Below are 27380 nucleotides of genomic sequence, written 5' to 3' on the forward strand. Positions count from 1 at the left end.
GTTTTTCTCCACTGTACAGTATCCTTTTTATTTTGCCAGACCATTTTCTGATAGCTTCTCAATGCATTTCTTATAAATTTATAATAGTTAGTTTCTTATATAGTCTCCTCTTAAGCTAACTTAAATCTACTGAGCTCAGATACTAAACTAAGGGACGAGGCAATGCAGCAGCACATAACAAATTAACACAAACAGCAATGCAAAAAAATTGGAAAATTGCAAAGCAAGCTACAGTAAATATAAATTACCAAGCAATGCAACATTACAACTAACATGAGCCAATGTACAGTAGCAAGAAAAATAAGTCAGTAGTAAAATTAGCTTAACAGAGTAACACAATTTAAAATTCAGTAGCACTATGCCTGGCAAACAGCAGCAGCAAATATAAAAAATATAAAAAATATAAAACTTATATCTATACATGACAAAGCTCAAGCAGAAAAAATATTACAGTAAAAACAACAATGCAGATAAGGGAAATGTATATTCACATCTTAATATCTATGTGATTAAAGTGGTGCACCACAACAACTGATTGTAAAAAGAAATATTACCATGTACTTGAAAAGAAAATTATGTGTTACTGTTACTAGTTCCTTCTTATTGTTCTTTCCTTTCCAAGTGCTCCTTTTTTAAAGAATGTGGATCATAAAATAATTATTTAATAGATCTGTTGACAGAAAGTGTTCACATTAGCAAATGCATTTCATTTTATAAAAGCAATGCTGCAACACAGCTGGAAACCAGATATCAAATGAAATAAGCAACTATGAAAAGCAAAGCATAAAAATATCATTCAGTAGTCATGTGACATTTCGTAAGTCAGTAGCTCTCAACTCTCATAGAAAGACACTTGTCATAATCAAGTGTGCTGATGTACGAATATTTCCCATCAGTTCATAAGCATTGCAGTAATTAGCACAAAGTACGAGTAATCATATGTTTTCAGGTAATGAGCGTGTAATATTTGCGATGCTTTCTACAAAGGAATGTCAATAGCAAGGTTAATGGAAGTAATGAGGGTGTCACATTTGCAATACTTTCTCTAAAGGAATGTCAATGGCGAGGATAAAGGCCTGCCTTTTTTTCTACCTGTGCTTCCGGAAAGGCACACCCTAATGGCTTGTTCTCCAGGTGTTTGACACAGCTGTGTGCCCACGACGCATTACGTGCAGGTGGTCACTTAACTTTCTTACGGAAATATTTACGACAGCAGTTTCCGCTACAGTGACAGTCTCACATAAAAGTATTTCACAGGTCAAGAATTAGCGTTGCAAATCTGTAGAAAGAAAATCCTATGAATATAACGTTGTCCAAAAACTTTTCGCCGGCATTGTGATACATTCACACATTTACACACATTTCATAACTCTTAAAGTACGATTCTTGGTTTCCAACATCCTTTTTCACAAGTCAAGAGTCCCTACCCACTATTCATTACTCCTTACCTTATTACACATATACGTATCCATCGACACTCGTCAATATTTCGTCATTATAAATATGAAGCATAATCAAATAACTCATATAGCCTCAGCCTATTAATCATAAACATACCTCAGCAGCATAATACACATCGTCGTCGTAAAAATAACATCATAACACCTCAGTCAAATCTCAAAATCGTCGTAGCTTCCTCCAATAATTAAAAAAATTCTCTGCTCATGTCAAAAGTGTCATCTGCCTCAGACGTACTTTAAAAATCATGAATCCATACCAAATACATCATTCAAAGCTCTCATAGTATCACAATGGTTCCGAAAAAATATGAGCATTTCACAAAGTACAGACAAAATACAATTTCATAAGTGTGAAGTTATCCAACTGTGTAATTGCGTAAACATCTGTCACTGATGTAATAAAAAAAGTTTATCTCTCAGTTACATGATCAGATAGCTGTGTAATTTGTGTGTTAGAGAAATATGGTACCGATGTGTAAAGTTGTATAAGCAAATACCATATTAGCTAGGGTTCCTTGTGGTTGCCAAACACATGGTACACAAAGTAGGCGTATACCCCCCTGAGGATTAATGTAATTATACCCTCAGGTGTTACTGATTACAGCAATGGAATGAAATATATCACAGAAAACCCTTGTCTCATTGTACTTCAAATATCTTAAAAAAATAAATGTTTTAAGTGCGAAATTAATCACTCAAATACGTGTACTGTAGCGCTAAATGTGCGTCTTGTTGCAACATAATCTGTGTGGAAATGTCGTAGTTATCGTCCTCCGAAAGCTAAGTTCTGCAGAAGTCAATGTACTTACCTCATAATACACAAAAGTGAAATGCTTTGCGTACAAATGTCTTAGTTATTACGCTTATTGCCGTGATGAGGAAAGTACTGTGCTGTAACGTATTGTTGTGCTACGGAAAAGGCAGTCTCATTGTAGCTATACCACAAAAGTTACTACTTAAACCTGTTTTACTTTCCAGAATAAAACAGCAAACTGTTTAGATGTAAAACAGAAACACTGCAAAAGCAACATTGTAAATTGTCACTCATTAGTAGCGTCGTGATAAAATCGTGTAGCTGTCACATAAACTAACCACTGTGCCATCTGGTATCTCACTGAAAGTACTTTAAATCCAGAATATATTTTCAAGTAAACCAAAATGTTGCATTAAAATCTCATTAGCAGTACTGGTAAATGTTCTAAGTATGTAAGCCTTATAGTCGTTCCATAATCGTGCAACTAACAAGCAAGAATGTACACACACAATAACACTGCGGCGTCTGTTCACTATAACAATGCATTCGTCATTTCTGTTTAAATAAGTTCTCTTGGTTCTTGATTGGATATTTAGCTTCAAACATTATTGTATGTTAACAGATTCCAAGTCTGACAAAGCATACTAGAAATGTAAAGTGAAAAGTTTTATACCAAAGACTAAGTTAAAAAGCAGATTATCTCTCAATAAATGGTTTTACATGTGAAATGTGGTGTAAACCTTTAATCTTCCTAGTACGCAGAGTTTCAACTTCAACGCAATTATCATGTGGTATACGTTGGATTCTGTAAGGTCCATTGTAAACTAGAAAGAATTTGTGACTCAAGTGTTTCTTCTTATGTGACAATGAATGAGCTTTAATGAGAACTTTCTGACCAATATACAACTTCTTTGCATTTGCTTTACCGTGTAGTTTTCTCCTTTTGTCTGCTGCAGATTTTGTATTTTTAAGAGCCAAATCAATTATGTCTTTGTGTCGAAGTTTACGTGTATTCGGGAAAGGTACAAGCTCTCTGATTCTGTTCGGTGGTTCTTCATTCTTCAGTACAAGAGTAGGTGGTAAAGTAGTGGAGTCGTGAGGCATTTCATTCAGCACGTTTTGAAATAAGTGTAAATATCTGTCCCAATGCTGATGCTTTCTGTGACAATAAAGTCTGCAAAGCTTATTGATTTCTTTCATAATCCGTTCAGACGGGTTGCAATGTGGTGAGTACAATGAAATAAAAACGGGTTTGATTTTATGGTTGCGAAGCATGCGTGACCAAACAGCAGATCTGAATTGCGGTCCGTTATCTGAAATGACTTTACTAACGTGTCCAACTTCACGTAAGAAATTTTTAACAAAGGCGTTGGATACAGATTGTCCAGTGGCTTTACGTAACGGAGTGAAAGAAACAAATTTTGAAGTAAGTTCAACAGCGACTAGAACATACGAAAATCCATTAGATGTTCTGACAAGCGGTCCCAAGAGATCAACAGCAGCAAATTCTTTTAATTTAGAAGGAATGATAGGAAACAACGGAGCACGATGTGAGACAGTAGATGGTTTCGCCTTTTGACAAATTTTACAAATAGACAAGACTCTTCGAATTCGCTTTTCCATATTGTTAAAATAACAAGTCGTTCGAAGAATATGATAACATTTTCGTGGGCCAAAATGTGCGTAGCTGAAATGAATGTACCAAATGAGCTTATTAACAAAATCGTCAGGAATGCAAAGTACCCATAGCTTGTCATCAACAGTGCAGCGTTTGAAGGGTATGTTGTTTCTAACCAGGTAATAATGCCGAATCTGAGTGTGTGTCTTTTCATGCCATTTACTTTTGATGTCTTTCCAAATCGGATCTTTATCTTGTTCATGAGCAATGTCTTTTAAAGATGTGGTGATGAAGTTTTCAAAGGCGACTTTCTGAATGTAAAGAATACTGAAATTTTTCTCGAGGTTGCCTTCTTTGTTACTTTTCTCAAGCCCAATCGGTGCGCGTGACAATGCGTCCGCAACAATGTTCTCCTTGCCGGGAATGTAGTATATTGTGAAGCGGAATTCTTGCAGAAACAATGCCCAACGTTTTAACCTGTCATGTTTTAATTTTGAAGACATAAGAAATTTTAATGCACGATGATCACTGTATATGAAACTTCCCCTTTGAACAATTTTATATATGACTGTGCTTAAACTGACACACAATATTTTGTTAGCGCAACGCAATCTGACTTTCAAAAAAATCCCTACGAAAGAATGGCCCTGACTAACATTAAACTATACCTTTCACAAATCACTTACCTCACAAAAATCTTCGCTGCTCAAGCTACTGCAATACAGCGAGCGCCACTACTGCCAGCTAAATAAAAGATTCAAACTATGGAAGGAACTAACTACTGATAGGGATAGTTAGCAAATGAAAGATATTAATAGAGAACAAACAATGTATTTACCTTGATATCATCATATATAAATATAGCAGTTCATGACAAATTACAAATCTTCGCCATCTCTCTCCCCACATCCACCACTGCTGGCGGCTCACCTCCAACTGCGCAACGCTACGCGCTGTTCACAGCCAGCTGCCTAACTCTACAATGGCGAGTATTACAACAATGCAAAGCAGCCACAGACTGCACACAGCACAGCCAGTGATTTTCATACAGAGGTGGCGTTACCATAAAAAAACCTAAACAGCCTGCTTACATAGAGAAAACATAAACAGCCTACTTACAGTGTGTGTGTAGTGATAAATTTTAATTTTTGAAATGATTATTTTCAACTTTTTGTTGACGTTGAGAACGGTTGGTTGGTTGATTTGGGGGGAGTGGACCAGACAGCGAGTTTATCGGCCCCATCGGGTTAGGGAAGGAAGTCGGCCGTGCCCTTCAAAGTAACCATCCCGGAGTTTTCCTGTAGCAGTTTAGGGAAATCATGGAGAACGTAAATCAGGATAGCCGGACGCGGTAATCTTCGTCCTCCCGAATGCGAGTTCAGTTTGCTAACCACTGCGCCATCTCGCTTGGTGATGAAACGGGATTCATTTGTAAATTCAGTTAGCATCTGTGTGATAGTGACAGCTAAATTCCTTTTGCTTAATGTCATTTAGAGTATTTCCTTGAAATGAGAATTTTGCATCACTGTAGTAGTTGATGTTCGGAATTTTTTGAGTTTTGAGCTATAAATTATTAACCTATATCTTTAGGAATACCTGGCCCAGGTGATTTATAGTGGGAGAGTGCTAATCTGTGTCTTGTGCTGACAGTATTTATGTTAGTGTGAGCCATCAGCTCAATTTGTAGCACCCAGAGTAATAGAACATGTCTTATCTGAGTTTTCGCGATCCTGAAGTCGTAATCCAAATCAGACAAATCTTTTCTAAAGCAACGTTTCTGTGATGTATGGTTCAGTAGAATTTGTGTACGTCAGAGTGCAGACTGCTACGAAGATGTGATGACGATACGACTATTCAGCCTAAGGGAATCTGAAGCCAGACTTTGAAATAAAAGGGGTCAATACGCACAATCTGTGGCTGATTGAGTTGTATGCGGAAGATCTTTTGCGTTGTAAGGAATGCACCGCAAATAATAAAACAGTGTGTGGAGAAGTGATAGTATCATGAACGATCAGTAACAACTTTACAGAGAACGACCATGACACCAATGACGTGGAAATAACAGTTCAACCCTTAAGCGAATGGTGACAGTCTTAGGATATGTAGATAGCACTTACTTGTAATTATGTTTGCGATTCAGAGAGGCAAATACATGACAAGTGTGAACTATGCAGTTTTGCTTCCGGAACTGAGTCAGTGCATTTTACTTACAAGTATACGTCTACTTTCCCCATATACCCTACCCTACACTGTTCCGAGTATAATGATACAATCCAGTCTTAAGATTAACGACGTTTTCTGTTCGACAATGGTCATGACATTTGCTGTCAGATAAAGGTCATCAACTGCGAGAAAGAAGCGCTCCGGATGGAGGAGTAATCTGAGACGTTATTGGGAGGAGAGGAGGTACACTGGATATTGTAACTTTTGTCTTCAGCTGAAGACGAGAACAGATGTCGAGGAACACGCGAAAATTTTCCTATTGTTGTAGAGCTGTCATTGTGATATTTCTTAAAGGCAGAACATTATTTAAGCTCTAAGGGGTATGAAAGTCATCTGAAAGCTCTTAAGTAACAGTAACGCCGACAAGTATCATAAATAAATAAAAGTTTGTGAGAAGGTGAGCTATTTTTCATCCACAATGAACTTTACTGGAAAATGTAGGTATTCACTTGTACATGCGTAGATAGTCGTCTCCCTTGATGTATGAGTGCCAGTTCGAGCCTTTACACGGCCCTGTTCCATCGGAATAGGACTCCTTGCATCGGAACTTTTTTATCTTACGCAGTCTGACGCCAGCATTCAAAAATCACGAAGTGTACTACTGCACCTAGCACGTAGTCACGTCTGTCTGTAGTGAAGCTGTGAGCGGCGCGAAGCGAAACAGAGGTGAAACGATCGAACTCAATTGTCTTTCAGATAACGGCTGCTGTTAATATTCAAAAAAGTTGGAAATATTTTCAAAACCTGCTAGGTATGTCCTGATGAAGGGTACTTAAGCATTAAAGAGATTATGCACATCTTTTAGTATTATACATTCCACATAGCAGAAATATTTAAAACTCCATTAATTTATAAGTAGAAAGAGAATATACAAACATTAAACAAGAAGGAGCTGTGCGACTTAAAAGGAAGTTGGTGGGCTAGTTTCTACATCTGAAACATGGCGTCACTTCAAAATTTCGCGTCATTCGCGTAAGAGTGGAGTTAGTAGCGCCACTATTAGGATGCAAATTAGGTTTGCTTTAGATACAGTCTGTAAGGGTCATGAGCGTTAATGTTGCGATTCGACGCGGCTAGTTGACATGAGTCTAGCCTTTGAGGCGACAAAGACGCCGTTATCAAAACCTCACTGAATCTGTACAACGTAGCGTAACAGGGCTACAGGAAGCTGGAGGTTCCTTTCGCAGAGGTGTAGCCACAGTCCATGATTGCTGGCAGTCGTGGTCACGAGAATGTATGGTCGCAAGAAGACCGGGCTTCGGATGGACCACGTGGCGCTACCGAAAAGGAAGACCATCATGTCCGACATATCGCTGTGGCGCAACGTCTTGCATCTGCAGCAGCTGTTTGAACACCAGATGGCACCACAGTGACGCAGCTAAGTTACAAATCGGTTACTTCAATGACAGGTCCCAGCCAGTTCTTAGCCCCGCAGCGTGCATTCCATTGATCCCAAACCACCGCCAACTGCGACTTCTGTGGTGTTAAGCGAGAGCTCATTGGAGGCATGTACATCTACGTGATTACTCTGATAATCACTGCAAAGTGCCTGGCAGAGGGTTCAATGAACCACCTTCAAGGTGTGTCTCTACCGTTCTACTCTCGAACGGCGTGCGGGAAAAGCGAGCGCTTAAATTTTTCTGTACGTAGCCTAATTTCTCTTATTTTATCCTGATGATCATTTCTCCCTATGTAGTTGGGTGCCAACACAATGTTTTCGAAATCAGAGGACAAAACTGGTGATTTAACTTTCATGAGAAGATCCCGTCGCAACGAAAAACGCCTTTGTTTTAATGATTGCCACTCCAATTCACGTATCATGTCCGTGGCACTCTTTCCCCTATTTCGCGATAGTACAAAACGAGCCGCCCTTCGAACTTTCTCGATGTGATCCGTCAGTCCCACCTGATGCCGATCCCACACCGCACAGCAATACTCCAGAACAGGGCGGTCAAGTGTGATGTAAGCAGACTCTTTAGTAGATCAGTTGCACCTTCTAAGTGTTCTGCCAATGAATCGCAGTCTTTGGTTTGCTCTGACCACAATAATATCTATGTGATCGTTCAGTTTAGGTTATTTGTAGTTGTAATCCGTAAGTATTTACTTGAATTTACAGCCTTAAGATTTGTGCCACTTATCGCGTTATCGAAATTCAGCGGATTTCTTTTAGTACTCATGTGAATAACTTCACACTTATCTTTATTCGGGGTCAATTGCCACTTTTTGCACCACACAGATATCTTACCTAAACCGTTTTGCAATTCGCTTTGGTCAACTGATGACTTAACAAGACGATAAATGACAGCATAATTTACAAACAATCTAATAGTGCTACTCAGATTGTCTCCTATGTCGTTAATATAGACCAGGAAGAACAGAGGGCCGGTATCACTTCCTTTGGAAACGCAGGATATTACTTCTGTTTTACTCGATGACTTTCCGTCCATTACTACGAACTGTGACCTTTCTGGCAAGAAATCACGAACCTAGTCGTACAAGTGAGGCTATACTCCATAGGCATGCAGTTTGATTAGAAGGCGTTTGTGAGGAACGGTGCCGGAAGTCTTCCGGAAATCTAAAAATATGGATAGCACTCATTACTTCATGAGTATTAAGAGCTAGTTGTGTTTCACAAGAACGATGTTTTCTGAATCCGTGCTGACTATGTGTCAATAAATAGTTTCCTTCACGGTAATTCATAATGTTCGAACACAGTATATGTTCCAAAACCCTACTGGAAATCGACGTTAGTGATACGAACCTGTAATTCTGCGGATTGCTCCTACTTCTCTTTTCGGGTATTGGTGTGACTTTAACAGTTTTCCAGTCTTTAGATCCGAATATTTCTGTGAGCGAGCGCTTGTAAACAATTGCTAAATATGGATTTGTTGTATGCACATACTCTGAGAGCAACCTGACTGGTATACAATGTGGACCGGAGGCTATAAAGGCACATTTGCATGCCGTGCGTGAGTTTCCTCGGAAACGCGAAATCTTAATTAAATAATTAATCTGTGACAAATAAATAAAGCCTATGGCACAGAACTGCAGCGCTGTGTCGCTGATAAAACAAAACACAATTACGATACTCCTATGTTTGATTAAGAAGGAGAGGTCATGTACAACAACTGGTGCGGGAAGCACGTATATTTTATTAACTGGCACACCGCCATATTTGAAGTTGCGAGTTGCAATCTTACTAGGAACTCGATTCTGTAAAGAATTTATATTTATGAAAGTAAGTAGAATTATTTAACTGTAGGCTTATTCGTTGAATATATCTGATTTAACTAACTGTGTAAACTTTTTATGTTTAGTAGACAGTCACCTCTGTACGACGTATTGACATGGCTAGCAAATTATTCTAATATTGAGATTTAGATTTGAGTCCGCACCTACCGCAGCAGTCATTGGAAACGATTTAAATACGAAGTCCGATTATTTGAATCACATTTCACGGTCAACTACGAATAACATTGCACTTACGAAAAAGCCATTGTCAAGCGTCTGATACCAAATAATTAACCGTCCACGTTCCAGATAAGCAAATATTAATTACAACCAATCACTATCATCCATATACAATAATTAATATTTTATTTTATTTTATTTTATTTTATTTACTTTATAGGGCCTTGCCTTTATTAAGTGATTTAAGCTGCTTTGCTACACCGAGGATATCTACTATGTTTCTCAACTTGGCAATTGTTCTTGATTTTGAATTTAGGAATATTTACTTTGTCTTCTTCGGTGAAGGAGTTTCGGAAAACCGTGTTTAATAACTCTGCATTACTGGCACTGTCATCCGTGACGTGGAGATACTTTGTGTTTTCTGAAGAAAGCTAGTTACGCCGCAGTGCCAGTTATGGCTGTACGTTGGTTAGGAGGCCAGTTGAGAGTCATTAACCGTCTGCATACTGGACATATTGAATCTACACCTGCAGTTAAGGTCTGGTGCTTCGTATGATAACAGGAGCATCTCGTGGGTGCACCAAGCACCTTGATTGTAAAACTTTACGACAGTCCGGTGATTCGACTGGGTGATTCGACCTGTTGTGCTGCCATTCATGAACAGTATCCCAAGGGGTGTCTTTCAACATGATAATGCCCACCCACATACCGCTGTTGTAACCTAAAACGCCCTAGAAAGTGTCGACATGTTGCCTTGCGTTTCTAGATCACCAGATCTGTCTCCAGACGAGGTCATACGCGACGTCATCGGATGACAACGTGCAAAACTCATCCCTACCCCACCACTCAATCTATGTTGTTGTTGTTGTTGTTATCTTCAGTCCAACGACTGGTATGATGCAGCTCTAATGGTTCAAATGGCTCTGAGCACCATGGGACTCAACTTCTGAGGTCATTAGTCCCCTACATTTTAGAACTAGTTAAACCTAACTAACCTAAGGACATTACACACATCCATGCCCGAGGCAGGATTCGAACCTGCGACCGTAGCGGTCTCGCGGTTCCAGACTGCAGCGCCCGGAACCGCACGGCCACTTCGGACGGCGATGCAGCTCTCCATGCTTCTCTATCCTGTGCAAGCTTCTTCATCTCCCAGTACCTACTGCAACTTACATCCTTCTGAATCTGCTTAGTGTATTCATCTCTTGGTCTCCCTATACGTTTTTTACCCTCGTCGCTGCCCTCCAATACCAAATTGGTGATCCCTTTATGTCTCAGAACATGTCCTACCAACCGAAACCTTCTTCTAGTCAAGTTTTGCCACAAACTCCTCTTCTCCCTAGTTCTATTTAGTACCTCATTAGTTACATGATCGACCCATCTAGTCTTCAGCATTCATCTGTAGCACCACATTTCGAAAGCTTCTATTCTCTTCTTGACCGAACTATTTATCGTCCATGTTTCACTTCCATACATCGCTACGCTCCATTTAAATACTGTCAGAAACGACTTCCTGACACGTAAATCTATACTCGACATTAACAGATTGCTCCTCTTCAGAAACGCGTTCCTTCCCGTTGCCAGTCTCCATTTTATATCCTGTATACTGTGATCATCATCAGTTATTTTGCTCCCCAAATATCAAAACTCATCTACTACTTTAAGTGTCTCATTTCCTAATCTAGTTCCCTCAGCATCACCCGACTTAATTCGACTACATTCCATTAACCTCGTTTTACTTTTGTTGATGTTTATCTTAAATCCTCCTTTCAAGACACGTCCATTCCGTTCAACTGCTCTTCCAGGACCTTTGATGTCTCTGACAGAATTATTATTTCATCGACGAACCTCAAAGTTTTTATTTCTTCTCCATGGATTTTAACTCCTACTCCGAATATTTCTTTTATTTCCTTTAGTGCTTGCTCAATATACAGATTGGACAACATCGGGAATAGGCTACAACCCTGTCTCACTCCCTTCCCAACCACTGCTTCCCTTTCCGGCCATTTGGTTTCTGTACAAATTGTAAACAGCCTTTCGCTCTCTGTATTCTACCTCTGCCACCTTCAGAATTTGAAAGAGTATTCCAGTCAACATTGTCAAGAGCTTTCTCTAAGACTACAAATGACAGAAACGTAGGTTTACCTTTCCTTAATCTAAGATAAATCATAGGGTCAATATTGCCTCACGTATACCAACATTTCTACGCAATCCAAACTGATCTTCCCCGAGGTCCGCTTCTACCAGTTTTTCGATTCGTCTGTAAAGAATCACTCATAATAAACCCCCAGAAATGTTTCAGTTTAACCAGTGAGTCCGCCCACGGCGGAATAAGGGGCGTACAGTATAAGTGACCATGCTTCCTCACCGAAGTTTTGCAGCGTCAGTCTGTTCTTGAACCGACTTTGAGAACTGCAGTGTAGGAATTCTCCCCACCTGGATATGCCCTCGTTATTTTATGTCCCCTTGACGGGCCGTAGCAGCGCCGTCGGTTTCTGAAAGTGCACTACTACTGTCTATGCCTTACGTAATGAAGCGGAAGTAGTTTTTTGTAGAAATAATTTTTACACAGAACGCCGTTATGGTGCATTTATTTAAGAAACACTGTGAAATTAACTGATTACAAGCTATCAACAGTATGAGAGCATAGTCTACCGCATGACTACATCGACAAGGATTCTATGGACGACTGCCGACTTTGGAACATAGTTTGTAACTTGAGCGTACTAATGGTATAGTTTGTATATGATTGTACATCTTCAATTATACCAGAGTTATTCATTTATTAATATCAACGTTTCCCTTCATTGTAAAATTACTGAAAGAGTATGCACTGATACACCAAGAAAAAATGCAGATGATAAACGAGTATTCACTGGACAAATATATTATACTAGAACTGACATGTGATTACATTTTCAAGCAATTTGTGTGCGTAGATCCTGAGAAATCAGTACCCAGAACAACCACCTCTGGCCGTAGTAACGGCCTTGATACGCCTGGGCATTGAGTCAAACAGAGCTTGGGTGGCGTGTACAGGTACAGCTGCCCATTCACCTTCAACACGATACCACATTTCATCAAGAGTAGTGACTGGCGTATTGTGAAGAGCCACCATTGACCAGACGTTTTCAATTAGTGAGAGATCTGGAGACTGTGCTGGCCAGGGCAGCAGTCGAACATTTTCTATATCCAGAAAGGTCCGTACAGGAACTGCAACATGCGGTCGTGCATTATCCTGCTGAAATGTAGGGTTTCGCAGGGATCGAATGAAGGGTAGAACCACGGGTCGTAACACATCTGAAATGTAACGTCCACTGTTCAAAGTGCCGTCAATGCGAACAAGAGGTGACCGAGACGTATAACTAATGGCACCCCATACCATCACGCTGGGTGATACGCCAGTATTGCGATGACGAATACACGATTCCAATGTGCGTTCACTGCGATGTCGCCAAACACGGATTCGACCATCATGATTCTCTAAACAGAACCTTGATTCGTGCGAAAAAATGACGTTTTGCTATTCGTGAACCCAGGTTCGTCGTTAAGTACACCACCGCAGGCGCTCCTGTCTGTGATGAGGCGTCAAGGGTAACCGCAGCCATGGTCTCCGAGCTGATAGTCCATGCTGCTGCAAACGTCGTCGAACTGTTCGTGAAGATGGTTGTTGTCTTGCAAACGTCCCCATCTGTTGACTCAGGGATCTAGACGTGGCTGCACGATCCGTTACAGACATGCGGATAAGATGCCTGTCATCTCGACTGCTAGTGAAACGAGGCCGTTGGGATCCAGCACGGTGTTCCGTATTACCCTCCTTAACCCACCGATTCCATATTCTGCTAACAGTCATTGGATCTCGACCAACGCGAGCAGCAATGTCGCAATACGATAAACCGCAGTCGCGATAGGCTACAGCCCGACCTTTATTCAAGTCGGAAACGTGATGGTACGCATTTCTGCTCCTTACACGAGGCATCACAACAACGTTTCACCAGGCAACGCCGGTCAACTGCTGTTTGTGTATGAGAAATTGGTTGGAAACATTTCTCATGTCAGCACGTTGTAGGAGTCACCACCGGCGCCAAAATTGTGTGAATGCTCTGGAAAGCCAGTCATTTGGATATCACAGCATCTTCTTCCTGTTGGTTAAATTTCGCGTCTGTAGCACGTCATCTTCGTGGTGCAGCAATTTTAATTGCCAGTAGCGTTTGTAACACCCGGAGGCTCCTCCTAATGTTTGAGTTTCAAAAGGCAACGTTTTTAGCAAAGATTAATTAATACCAATTATTCGATTCGTGCCAGAATACCTTTAGTAACGTAACGATCGATCTCTGCACCGCCACCTCGTCCCACTGGCTCTAAAAACGCCAGACTGCTAACCGCCTCTGCTAACCAAATGGCAACCTACCGCTTGCTCCTTACTCTTCATGTGCTTCAGCGTTCATATATTCACTTGACGTACGTGAAGCACCAAAACTGGAAATAAAGTAAAAGGTGTTCTTATCTGCAAATAAGGGAGGGGGGGGGGGGGGTATCTTACAAACTCCAGCGTCAGACTGCGTCAACCATTCCTTTGTTGACCGACCAATTGCTACAAGCATGGACCTCCATGTCACAAACTGACATCTGGCTCCTGTATAATACAATCTATAGACGTTTGCATCGCTACATTCAGCATCCTCGGGGTTCACCTGTTGTTAACCTACTAGCATTTCACATCTGCAATGGCGTGCCTGACGCTTACGTTAACCGTGATGTTGCAATGCTAATCACTTAAATAGTTATGTAGACAAATGTATTCCATAAATTTCGTTACTCTGCGTTACTTTTTGCTGTTGCGATTTCGTCCGTTGTAAGTTGTTTTTGTAAGAGGAGGGCTGACCTTAAGTCAAATAAACGATTCTTTTTTTAATTTGATTGTAACTTGTAATTTCCACTCAAAGTTGCTCACTCTCTACCTTTTCAGTAACTTACGAAAGCACGCTACTATGAAGGGCGTTGTAAATGATTTAAACGAAAGAAAATGCATAAAATAAAGATACTTTACAGTCATGGAAAATACTGCGCAAATCGTATTAACAGGAATGGTATGTTGAGTCTTGAATCACAGCGAACCAAAAACCCTTTCAAGAGACGCGTTGCAACATTGATTAGGGAACGGTACCGGAATGTCATTCCAAATCGATATACTTATGCTTTCGACTTAAATGATAGCCAAATAAGCGATGTAAATCATGTAAATCGGGGTGAAGATTTCATTCACTTCATGTCCTCATCCACACAGTCGACGAACGCTGCTGCTCCAGACTCGATAGCAGATGGTGTCAGGCACACGACAAGCTGCTCACAACAGTTTTTGCAATACCTGCATATCTACGAAAGTGTGCGGTGGTCAATTCAAGAGATAATTGTTTTGAAACAAAAATGGAAAAGTAAAGAAATAAAAACTTAAATATAGTCCCATTGTGTATTAAAACAGGAACCAAAGTAAAAGCAGTATCGAGAAAGCGCACATCTCCGCACATCTATGAAATCAGAATCTGATTTTCGGTAACAGTAAATATCGTGTTGCTGAACACAGTGGAGAGCAATTTGTTTAAAAAGTGTTCGAAATGTGTGTGAATTCCTAGAGGACCAAACCAAAAAGGGAGGTTGAAACCCGGAGCCTGCATAGAGCCTATTCCGGTCGGAGAATATCAAGTAGGCCTTTGAGCTAAACGTACCCTTCCGACAGGAGGATCATAGTGTAACTTTGACATCGATAAACTATTGATCAATCGATAGTATACGTAGTATCATCACAATCGGTAGTCTGGTTTAACTATCGATAGTCCTATCGTTTGTAATGTAATTGTTTTGAATTGGCGCCTGCAGAATTGTTTGTTCCTATTACCTCCAATACGGTTGGAGTGCATAGGAGAAGTAGATTGTGTGGAGGTATCTAATGAACAACAAATATGGTGGCACCTTAGCCAGTGTAAGTAATTTACAAGCTATGGAAATTTGTGGTATGTTCCTATGGGACAAAACAGCTGAGGTCATCGGTCCCTAGACTTACACACTACTTAAAGTAACTTATGCTAGAACAACACACACACCCATATTCGAGGAAGGACTCGAACCTCCGGCAGGAGGGGCCGCGCAGTCCGTGACACGGTTGGCTTAAAACCTCCTCAGAAAGCTACCTACGAGATGGTCGAAACTATGCATCTCAAACCTGTGACAACATACCGCTTATCAGAACTGATCCCAAGCATGATCCGTCGGGCTCAAGTCATTGCATATAAAAGTCCCTTCCATGCGGTTGATTCTTGCCCACTGCAAAACGCTGTTCACGAAAAAGGCAGGTAGTGCACATGCATTGTTGTCTTGGAAGACGCAATGTTCAAATGGTTCAAATGGCTCTGAGCACTATGGGACTTAACATCTGAGGTCATCAGTCCCCTAGAACTTAGAACTACGTAAACGTAACTAACCTAAGGACATCACACACATCCATGCCCGAGGCAGGATTAGAACCTGCGACCGTAGCGGTCGCACGGTTCCAGACTGAAGCGCCTAGAACCGCTCGGACACACCGGCCGGCCAAGACGCAATGTTAACTGTAGAGTTGGACAATAATGGAGAGAAAAAATGGTTCACACTGCTTCTGTACACTGTTTCCGCTAACAGAATGGCACTCAATGAAGGCGTTGCCGTCCCGTGTGGCCTTGGAAGTATCAGCCCCGATCCTATTTGCAAGTCTGAATAAAGCGGTCACTTTGACGTTGATTAATCGGAGCTAATCAACGGGATGTAGGTGAACAGGTAAGGCAATACCAGTCATAACAACGGGAAGAGACCGAAGTCAACTATTTAATTCTGACATAATTCGATATTTACAAATGAAAACGTCCAAAGTCGGCTCCGTTAAATCTGATATACTTCAAGATTGCAGAGAAGCAGAATTCGACTACTAAGCATTCGAACCGAAAGGGAAGTGTCCAATAGCGTTCAGTACCAAGTTCATATGTTATCAAGCAGCATCAGTTGAGGTAAAAGTCACGAAAGTGTACACAACGAAGGTCCTGTAAGGTTGGGACGAACGAGGCAGAGAAATTCTAGCAATGAGAAGCTGCAGTGGAGCATGATAGCACGTTACGTAGCATGTAGCACACAGTACATCTACATTTACATGACTACTCTGCAATTCACAATTACGGGCCTGGCAGAAGGCTTATCGAACCACATTCACGCTATTTCTCCATCGTTCCACTCCCGAAGAGCACACGGGTGAAAAAGAATACTTAAATATTTCCTGCAAGCGTTCAAATGGTTCAAATGGATCTGAGCACTATGGGACTTAACATCTATGGTCATCAGTCCCCTAGAACTTAGAACTACTTAAACCTAACTAACCTAAGGACAGCACACAACACCCAGCCATCACGAGGCAGAGAAAATCCCTGACCCCGCGGGGAATCGAACCCGGGAACCCGGGCGTGGGAAGCGAGAACGCTACCGCACGACCACGAGATGCGGGCCTTGCGAGCGTTAATATCTCTAATTTTACGACAACAATCTCTTCTCCATACGTAGGTGAACGCCAAGAAAATATTTACGCGTTCGGAGGACAAAGTTGGTGACAGAAATCTCTTGAAAAGGTCCTTAAGCAAAGAAAGTCGTCTTTTTTAATGATCGTCACACGAATTCTCTTATCATATCCATGACACTTTGTCCTCTATTTCGCGATAACGTAAAACGTGCTGCCCTTCTTTGATAATACCGATGCCTTCCGTCAGTCCTGTCGCACACCGCCAGGCAGTACTACTGAAGAGGACGGCCAAGCGTAGTATAAGCTATTTAGTAGACCTGTTCTGCGAGTAAAACTTAGTTCTTGGTTAACTTTCCCTGCAACATTATCAATATCATCGTTATAATTAGAGTTATTCGCAACTGTAATCCCTAGGTATTTAGATGAACTCACAGTCTTCTGATACGTGTGATTCATCCTGCTACCGAAATTTAGCGGCTACCTTTTTGCACTAATGCAGACTGCTTCACACTTAGCGTTGTTTAAATTGCCACTTTTCGCACCATACGCACCTTATAGTAAGAGCAGAAGGAAATGAATATACAAACTAGCTAATGCTGAATTTCTTTCAAAACTTTATCATGACAGTAGACTATTCTGCAGCTAAAAATTCCGAATTGCTTTTTACTCTATCACTTGTCGATCATTTTATGAGTGAAATAATCATGATCAATGGTACCATTTTTCTTCCACATGCAGAAATCAACAGCAGTCGCATTTAATAATCTTTCCTCTACTTGTGGAAGCGCTTATCCTTACTATAATGAACAACATATCGAGCAATGTTGTGAAGACTTTAAATCACTGGACTCGTATTCCAGAAAATGGGGATTTAAAATCCCCATCTGCCTACATATGCTCTGGTAGATCGTAGTATCTCTCCTCTTCACTTTTAGCAAATGTCGAGATGTTTCCCAGTTTCTTTAAAAAAAAAGTACTTCTGTTTTCCTACGCCATCATTATCGTACCAGAGTTTCTGCTCCACTACAAGGACCTTGTATTTAACTGTGCATTAAATACTAACGTCGCATGTTTTTCTTGTCCGAAGATTTCTTCGAAACGATTATTGGAGATACCTGAATTACTTGTTACTTAGTTTGCTAAATTAGAGCCTCGATCTCCACTACGTATTTCAAAATATTTGGTTCATGATACACTACATACTGGCGATAGTAATCCAAGAAAAAGTGTGCATCCTACGTCATCGCACGAAGAGTCTGAAAAAGACGGCTGGGCCAGTTGTCGAAATAGCGCCTAATGAGGGTATCCACAAACCCACTGCGCTCTCGATATCGTTTCTGTAATTAAAACGCCGGGAATGTTCGAAATATCACGATATCCTCTCATTATGGACTGATGTTAATGTGTTGATTATCTTCGTTTATCTTTATCATGCCGGGTGCCACTGACACAGACACATGCACGTGTCCATGGAAAAAATTCTTGGCTTCAAAATGTGTGGCCTAAGACTAATTGAGATACTAATTCACATTCTTACCATTCTATCAACTTCATAGGATTCGTGTGGAGAGGCTGGAAACACATGCGACTATCAGACTACGGGAAAGAGTGGTAAAGATTATCTGCGCGTTGCTGTGAATGAAACAAACGAATTAGAAACCACGTCTTCCGAACATCTATTGACTGGTGGTACACTTTAGTAACAATATTAGCAAAAGGAAATCGCAAGAAAACATAGTTCTATAAATATTTTGCATCGCAATCTTCAATATATTCGAAAGCCATCAATCAAATGGCAGTCATTGTTTGTGTTTATTCTTTTTGATGCAGAATACATACACATGAAACAGATAACTGAATACAAAGAAAATATCTAGAACAAAATAAAGTAGTAATCCTGCCCTTCTGATTGTTGAACAGATGTACGGAAACATGCTAAGATAAAGAAATCACAGTTTGTCAAAACAGGAAATGGCTCTGAGCACTATGGAACTTAACATTTGAGGTCATCAGTCTCCTAGACATAGATCTACTTAAACGTAACTAACCTAAGGACCTCACACACATCCATGCCCGAGGCAGGATTCGAACCTGCGACCGTTGCAGCAGTGCGGTTCCGGACTGAAGCACCTAGAACCGCTGTGCCACAAAGGCCGGCATCAAAACAGCAGACGCCGTTTATGTAAGTATTGTTTTATATTTCTTCTAGGCTCATTTCTTACATGGCACAATTTTTTCGCCTCCGGAACGGAGCTTCAAGGAAAGTTATACTTACTGTACCGTCGACGTCTATATTATTAGAGATGAAGCGCAACCCTAAGAGGGCTAGGACAGACCAGCAAATCGCTCACGGCCCCTCTAAAAGAATCCTCGCAGCATTCGCCAGAAGTTATTTATGAAAATCTAGAAAAACTGTCAGTACTGAGGCAGGCGCCAGTAGTATCTCTGATATGAGTGCGATCGATTTCCTGTACAGAGGTTTGTCTTGTGGCTTGTGCCGGCTCGGGATATAAGCGAGCGCAGCCCGCGAGTACCAGGAACAAGGCTTTGAGAACGGAAGGCGGCAGTGCGAGAGTCGACGATTGGCTGGCAGGCAGAAGCGAAGATGGCGTGACTGAGGCCGGGCGGCGGTTATCACGAGGATATACTGGAGGCGGCGGGAGTTGGCCGTCGCTGTGCATTCTTCGGCAACCTCGTGAGCTGTGGATGTGCCCGCATCCTTGGAGGGACACGCTGTTAAGGTCTTGCGAAGTATTGGTCTGACATCTTTGCGAAATCGCTCAACATCAAGACACCCAGTTCAGTACTCTAATTACTAACAAGGGGGGAAGGCCTCAGAGACGGCCAACCGATTCGACTCAGAGTTGGCAGGTCACTTGTGTACGTCCTAAAACGAAGGAATCTAAGATATTTTGGGTCAACAGCCATACGTTTTTGAGAAAATCACCCCTAAAAGTTATGACGAGCAATCGACTCAAAGTTGGCGGGATCGATAGAAAATTGTAAATAGACCATTTTTCATCATGAGGTATGGGGTCCGAAAACGCTTACTTTTCCAGAAATCGAGGTAAGAAATTTTTACAACTGGCGGTCTATACCCACATGGTTAACGACTGTCGCCTACAGCGCCGATATAGCCGGCACACTAGCTCAGCGTGTTCGGTCAGAGGGTTAGGTGCCCTCTGTAATAAAAAAAAACTGAGTTAATAGACCAACAACGAACTCAAAAGGGTGTCTTACGACGTCCGCCCCGATCAGATTCAACGAACAGAAACGAACAAAACGAGATTAAAAAAAAAAAAAAATAGCGCAACGGGCAAGGTAACTGGCTGGGAATCGGATAACCTGGGTTCGAATCTCGAAGAAACCTAGCGGATGTTATTCCTTTCGTTTGTATTTTTCCCTATCTCAGTTGATAGGGATAGGAGGGTTAACAAGGTACGTAAATGAATAAGGAATGATAATAAGGTAGGCAAACTAATTTCGCAAACGCCGTGAGCTAGCAAAGTACTAAACTTTTAAGCCTTGTCACATGAAAACAACTCCGAGTAAAAGTGCTGCGACTACCTCACGGGTGATCACAGATAGACAGCCGTGCGACGCTTGTCCCGGTTGCCTCTTCGTCATATCATAGGAAAGGAACAGTGTAGCTGTCGAAATATTGCATTCATTAGATGCTCTTGGTGCCGTGAGTGTATTTGTTTCGAATGTTTATATGACAAGTACCATCCACCTAGTTGTTCGAAGAAAAGTGAGGATACGTAACAGTGACGGGAAGAGCCATTGTAAACTGAGCTGGAGTAACATTTTAGTTATTCACTATCCCAAGAAGTTTGAGAAATATATTTCCTACATTATTATCATTCCTTGTTGATTTACTTACCTTATTAACCCTCCTATCCCTATCAATTGAGATATGGAAAAATACCAATCAAAAGAATAACATCCACTAAGTTTCTTCGAGATTCGCAGCCAGTTACCTTGGCCGTTGCGCTATCGGTGCTGTCGGCGAATAGCGTTGACCATGTGGGTACAGAAGCGGCAATTGTAAAACTTTCTTACCTCGATTTCCGGAAAAGTATGCGTTTTCGGACCCCATACCTGGTGATGAAAAACGCTCTATTTACAATTATCTATCGATCCCGCCAACTTTGAGTCGATCGCTCGTCATAAGCTTTAGGGGTGATTTTCTCAAGAACGCGGGGGTGTTGACCTAAAATATCTAAGATTCCTTCGTTTTAGGCTGTACACAGGCGACCTACCAAATCTGAACCGAATTTGTTGGCCGTGTCTGAGGCCTTCCCCTTGTAAGAGGGCTTAGTTAACTGTGACTGTGATCGCTCATGGTACAGTAAGACGTTGCCGGACGCGTGATGTTGTGTGTGTTCGATTTCATTTGATGCCTCTTAGTAAGCGTGCGCTCTGCTTGCGCTGAATATTGATGTATTTGGAGAATGTTACTTCATTATCTATTATTAGAAAGTATTTAATTTGCTTACGATATCGGTTAATCCATGTCAATTTGTACTCTGCGGGCAATCTGAGTTTTTATTTCTAGATGTTACCGTGTTGGGCCTTGCAGGCCCATTTAAGGTGGCCAATATGTGTGTAATTATGTTCTAGTGAATGTCGGCTCGTGTGAGCACGTTCATTTCGCCCTCTTAGGGTTTGTTTATCACGTACTGTTCACTTAAAAATGGCTCTGATCTCTATGGATCGTAGCAGTCGTGCGGTTTGTAGCGCCTAGAACCGCTCGGCCACGCCGGCCTGCTGTTTCACATAACGAAAGGAGTTGCGAGTGAAATTAGTTGTTCGGCCTTGATTTTATAGTGTTAAATTATTGGTCAATATTGAATGTTAAAGTTAAGAAAAGTTTTTTGGCCTCCTGTTGTCGCGTGTGGTCTGTGTTTCAGTGAGCTAAGGCAGCGTACAACCGAAGCGCAGAGCTTCCCTTTGGATTGCAAGTTTGGCTCACGGGCGGTGGACTTCACCCGAGCTCGAGTGTTCCTCTTTGGTAACGTTTGCTGGGCTCACATTTCGGTGGCCTACTCGATGTGGGGTTGCAAACGGAGCCACGTCTTGGTTCGAAGTTAAGTATTACTTCCCTCGGTCGGTTCCACCGTTCGTGGTTAAACTTCGGCCTTACAAGCTGGGGCCTTACTTCTGTTGTTAAACATTTATGATTGTACAAAGTTTAACTTTCTACGCCCTAAAAACCCATCTTACAAGCCAATGGGCACTTTAATAATTTCGTGGTTTGCTTGAAAGGTTCTCTAGTAATTTGCAAGATTGTCCAAGTTACGTTTTAATAAATATGTTCGAAGTATTCGTGTTAAAATTGATGCTGTGTGTCCACTGTTATCTTACATGTAATGTTAATGTATTGGAATTGAAAGGGTCTTAAATAACGTGTCTTAACTACAGTTGTTTTGTTAAAGTTATGGTCAGATTCAGCCTTATCGGCTTCTGTCAATTTTTATATGAGATCGTTGCTAATGGTTTATTGGTTTATTAATGATTTTATGCAATGAGATAGTTTCTTAAATATTTTGCCTGAGTGGCGTTTCTCAATGTTTATGGGAGATCGTTGGCTGATGTTTTATTAACTTGCTTGTGATTATATGTAATGAGTGTTTCGTAAATAATCTTGCCTGAGTGGCGTCTGTCAGTTTTTATGTGAGATTGTTTTTGGTAGTTAATAAACACACTAGAATTGAAATGTTCACTTTATTGGGTCAGACCTTCCACTCCTTTTAGAGTTAAAGGTTAAACAAAGCAGGTGTTAAGTAGAAACGTTCCAAGTACACCTTTGAACTCCGCTCCTACCGCACTACTGTAGAGCCTACAAATTACTTCAGCTCTCGGAGAACGTGATCTGTTGCTCTGTGGTATAAATTGCGACCAAATAACTGCTAAAACACTGTGATTAGTTATTCCCTTGTCTTTCAGTGTCGATAATTAATTTGTACCTGAAGTTATGAGCAATGAAATACGGGCGGTGAAAGGTTATCTTCAAATTTTATTCGACACACACTGTAGTTCTAAGATTTTAAGGACATTAACGGGCCACAATAACTGAGAGATTAGTGAAATTTATGGTGTCACCACTTCCGAAAGTTTCTCTGTTTGGACATTGGCCCAGTAGGAAATCCAACTGATGAGAAATTTAGAAATCGAACTAGTTTCAGGGAAGATGTAAAAAATAGTTACATTTTGTCTATGACGTAAATCTGACAGAGACTGCAAATGACTTGGAAATTAAATTCAGCTCAGTGAGTAGCGCATGAAAATGAGATCCTAGGCTAACTATTACTTCCTGACTAAGTAAGGTTACACTGAGGGAATTGCATGAGGGAATGAGATGCCGGAAGTAATAGTCTTCTTTTTCGCACAACAGTAGAAATAGACAAGTGAAGTAAAATGTAGACAAGCTAAAAAAGAGAGGCCTTTTCTTGAAAAGTTCCGTTCAAAAGTTTTCGACCACCCATCAAAACTATGGCTATGTGGTTAAAATAGGAATTTCGTTTTTAATATCCCATCATATCCCCATTCTCATAATAGAACAAGTATAAGTATTTTAAGACGAAGCGCCTCTGTTGTGTATTTGGTTGTTGGCACAGAGAAGCACTAATGAGTATCCACCACACCACTGATGTGCCTTTAGAATTGATCTCATTCCTTCAGCTGTACGATTAGCAATCAGCTCGCACTAGTTTACTATACTTTGTCTACACCTAGCAATGTGTTTGTACATTTAATCAGTTTCGTAATATGTTACCTCCTTACGGGGCGGAAGTAAGAGACTGGATCTGAACAACGTGTTGAAATTGTAGCTGTACATCAGGAAAGTTGTTCTGTTACGACAAGAGCAACAAATGCTGGCGTAGCGCAATCTACAGTAGTAAATACGTTGCAACGGTTCAAGCAAACTGGTGCCAATGCACGTGTTTCCCGATCTGAAAGACACCGAATAACAACATACAGGGATGATCAGTCCACATGTATACAGGGTACACGACAGAGAATTCGTACTACTCTGAAATACGCGACGAAGTGAATAGTATGCAACCTCTGTTTCATCAGTGCAACGCCATCTTCGTGAACAAGTTTTAAAGGATTTTATGGTGCCCAAAAAAACCTTTATTACGCAAATAACATAAAATATTACAGTGATGACAGTAACGCAAAAACTGTAGTGTGCAACTATGATACAATGTGTTATTAAACGACGAATCTAACTCGTAAGCATTGTAAGACGTATGCTTTGCCGGCGATGGGCGAGACATGACAGAATCTCTGACCAGAGAGTAGTTTATCGTTAGTTGTTGCTTGTGGCTAGTCTGCGCTTGACTGCGCGAGTCGACAGTAGCGAGTGGACAGTAGTAGCAGCGAGTCGACAGTAGTAGCCGGTCGGCTTTAGTAGCGAGTCTGGTGTAGTCGGCATGCGTCGGCTGTGTGCTCTGATCGCGCCTCTGGTCAGGACTTTGGAGGATGAGTATTGTTGTAGAAGGTAAAGAAGCAGCCTTGTGCATATTTAATAATGTATGTTAATTGTAATTTAATTTGTTCAAAAAATGCCCCAACAATAATTTTTATAATATAAAGTAACTCTTTTAAAGAAAAGCATTCGTTTCAATTTAACGAATTTCCAATCCATTATCATTGCATCCAAGAATAAAAAAAAAAAGAATATACGCCAGCATTGCACGAAGCTGTGTCGAAAAATTCCTATTTAAGAGCAGATATAATTGCAGTTTTATTGAGGTAAGAATTTTTTGCCTTTTTTATTCAGAATACAGGGCCGAAGGTCAGCGCCGCTGTCCTTATAGATTCATCAGGTTACAAAACTTTTTTATTATTTGGTGTTTAGGAATTTTTCTATTTCGAACTTGACAATAAATGAGGAAAGAAATTTGTGGTAATATTAAGTGTGAATGCATTTCTGCATACAGACAATAAATGGGAGCCAATTTTGTTCAGAGGTTACAATATTTAAAAAAACTCATTTAATTATTATTTTTTGTTGGGAGGTTACAGCATATGGAAGCCATCCTCGAACACGTCTGCTCGTCGACGAAGCAAGAATTGGGGGGGGGGGGGGGAGGAGGATAGCCATGGTGTGAGGATATTTTGCTCCCGAGAATTAATGGAATGTTAAAGAGGGAAGAATATCGCAGGATAGTGACCAACACCTGGCGAGACGCTTACTGGTAGTGGTTTGTTCTGAAGCAGGATAATGATCCCAAACATGCTTACAAATTGTGCAGAATGTATGGAAATAGGAAAGAGAAACGAGAAAAACCAGAGAATATGATCCGGGTCATCAGACGCCTAACTTAAATCTCATTGACCTCTCATGGGATGAACTTGACAGAGAGATCAGAAAAATGAAGTCATCTAATGTTGACGATCTGTGGAATAATTTACAGTTGTTTTGGACTGCAGTATCTGCAAAAATACTACAAAGACTTATCGCAAGAATGCAAAGAATTAGTGACACTGTTCTGAGTGGAAAGGGCTTATACTCAGAAGTGACAAAATTCTAATTCTATATTCAGCTGTACTCAACAACACAGAGAGAATATATTTATTTTGTTGGTCTATTTAGATTGTAAGATGTGCTTGTACATTGAAATAAAGTACAGTAAAACTTGCTCAAATCGGCACGTAAAAAATTCGGAAATCTACCCAAACCGTACAAGTATTTCAGTCCCGGCGCATTCAGTGCACTTTTATTTTGCGGTGAACAAATGGTGTGTCGTGGGGCGATCACTCTGTTTTTAAAATAATTGAAAAGCCACGATCGCTTAATTATTGTTTGCTATCTAGCAAACGATATTGAAGCGATCGTGGTTTTTCAATTATTTTAAAAAAGCACTTTTATTTGCTGATGTTTTGTACGAAGCGGAACGTGCCTAACGCGGAAACGGAAAGCAAATCTCAGAACATACTTAAAAATTCATTGTATTAATTCGGAAAGGGGCTATACAGTAATATTGTATTACTCATTAGTTATTCACGGCTCTACGAGAGCGTAACTTTTAATACCTCTGTTAAGCGGCGCAAAACCAAGAAAAGAGATCTAGCGCAGTGCGGTGTACCTGGTGTGGGCCTAAAATTCGCCACTCTATGCAACAATGAATAAGTTACGCTCAGTGTCGGTGCACTACATCAAAGGAAACGGTTCGTTCGCCAGCGATCTGTTTGTCGGCTCTCTCGTTTCCCTCATTATTCACACGCGCCGGCGCATACAGGAACATTGTTGCGCATCTACCAACAAACTTCTGCAATGTTCGCAGTGAAAGAGGTGGGTATTGTTCCGTTAAACAATGGTTTTAACCGGCAGCCAGTTTCAAATGACTAATAGTGCTTTCAGTGATACAGTGATACAGTGATACAGTGACAAACAAACGGTATGTGTCATTAACACTTAACGAAAAGATTAAAGTAATCGAGACGAGTGAGGAAGACAAATTTCTGTGCGCGAAATTATGTTGCGTTTTAAATGCGATAAAACACAAATTTATGAGACTTTAATAGATAAGGATAAGATTCCTCACGACTGAACGAAAGGGAAAGGCAGACGTAAAGAAAGGCGAGGAAGACTGGAAATCAGGATAATTAAAGAAATAGTGTGGAAAGGTTCGTAAGTGCGTGGGCAAAAAAAACTTACCTTTATCTGGATCCATGTTGCAAAGGAGACTCTGAAAGTCGCTAAAGAGCTTGGAATCACGGAGTTTCAGGAATCCATAGGATGTCAGGACAGTTTCGAAGCTAGGCACAACATCATGAGGAATGAAGTGTGTGGAGAAGCTAAGAACGTGCACTAAAGTGTAGCAACAGAATGGAAGACAATACTGTCTGGCTCAGCTGTGAATTATGATCCGAAAACGTGTTCAATGCCGATGAAACGGGAATGTCTTGTCGCGCGCTGTCTTCGAAATCGCTAGCAGTTCGAAGTGAAAAGTGCACAGGCGGAAAAATATCTAAGGAAAGACTCACTGTATTGCTGTGTGGAAACAGGTTAGGTGAAATGGAGAAGCCACTGGTGAGTGGAAAGGCGGCAAAACCGTGTTGTTTCAAAAACATTGACGTCAGTAAGCTTCCAGTCAAATGGTGAAGCTATAAAAAGGCGTGGAAGATAAGTGGTCTTACACAAGAATGCCTGGTCCCTTTCAATGCCAAATAAATAAAGGAAATCGCCTTGTTCTCCTTTTCATAGAAAATGCAACCTGCAACCCGAAAGTAACGTTATCGAAGGTGAAGTTGGCTTGATTCCCTTCAGGTTATACCAACCTTACACAACCCATGGGCCAGCAGATTATTTGCACATTCAAGTGTCATTATAGGCGATTACTGATGCAATCTCTTATTCTT

Source organism: Schistocerca serialis, chromosome 7 (assembly GCF_023864345.2).
Source record: "Schistocerca serialis cubense isolate TAMUIC-IGC-003099 chromosome 7, iqSchSeri2.2, whole genome shotgun sequence".
Classification (NCBI taxonomy): Eukaryota; Metazoa; Arthropoda; class Insecta; order Orthoptera; family Acrididae; genus Schistocerca; species Schistocerca serialis.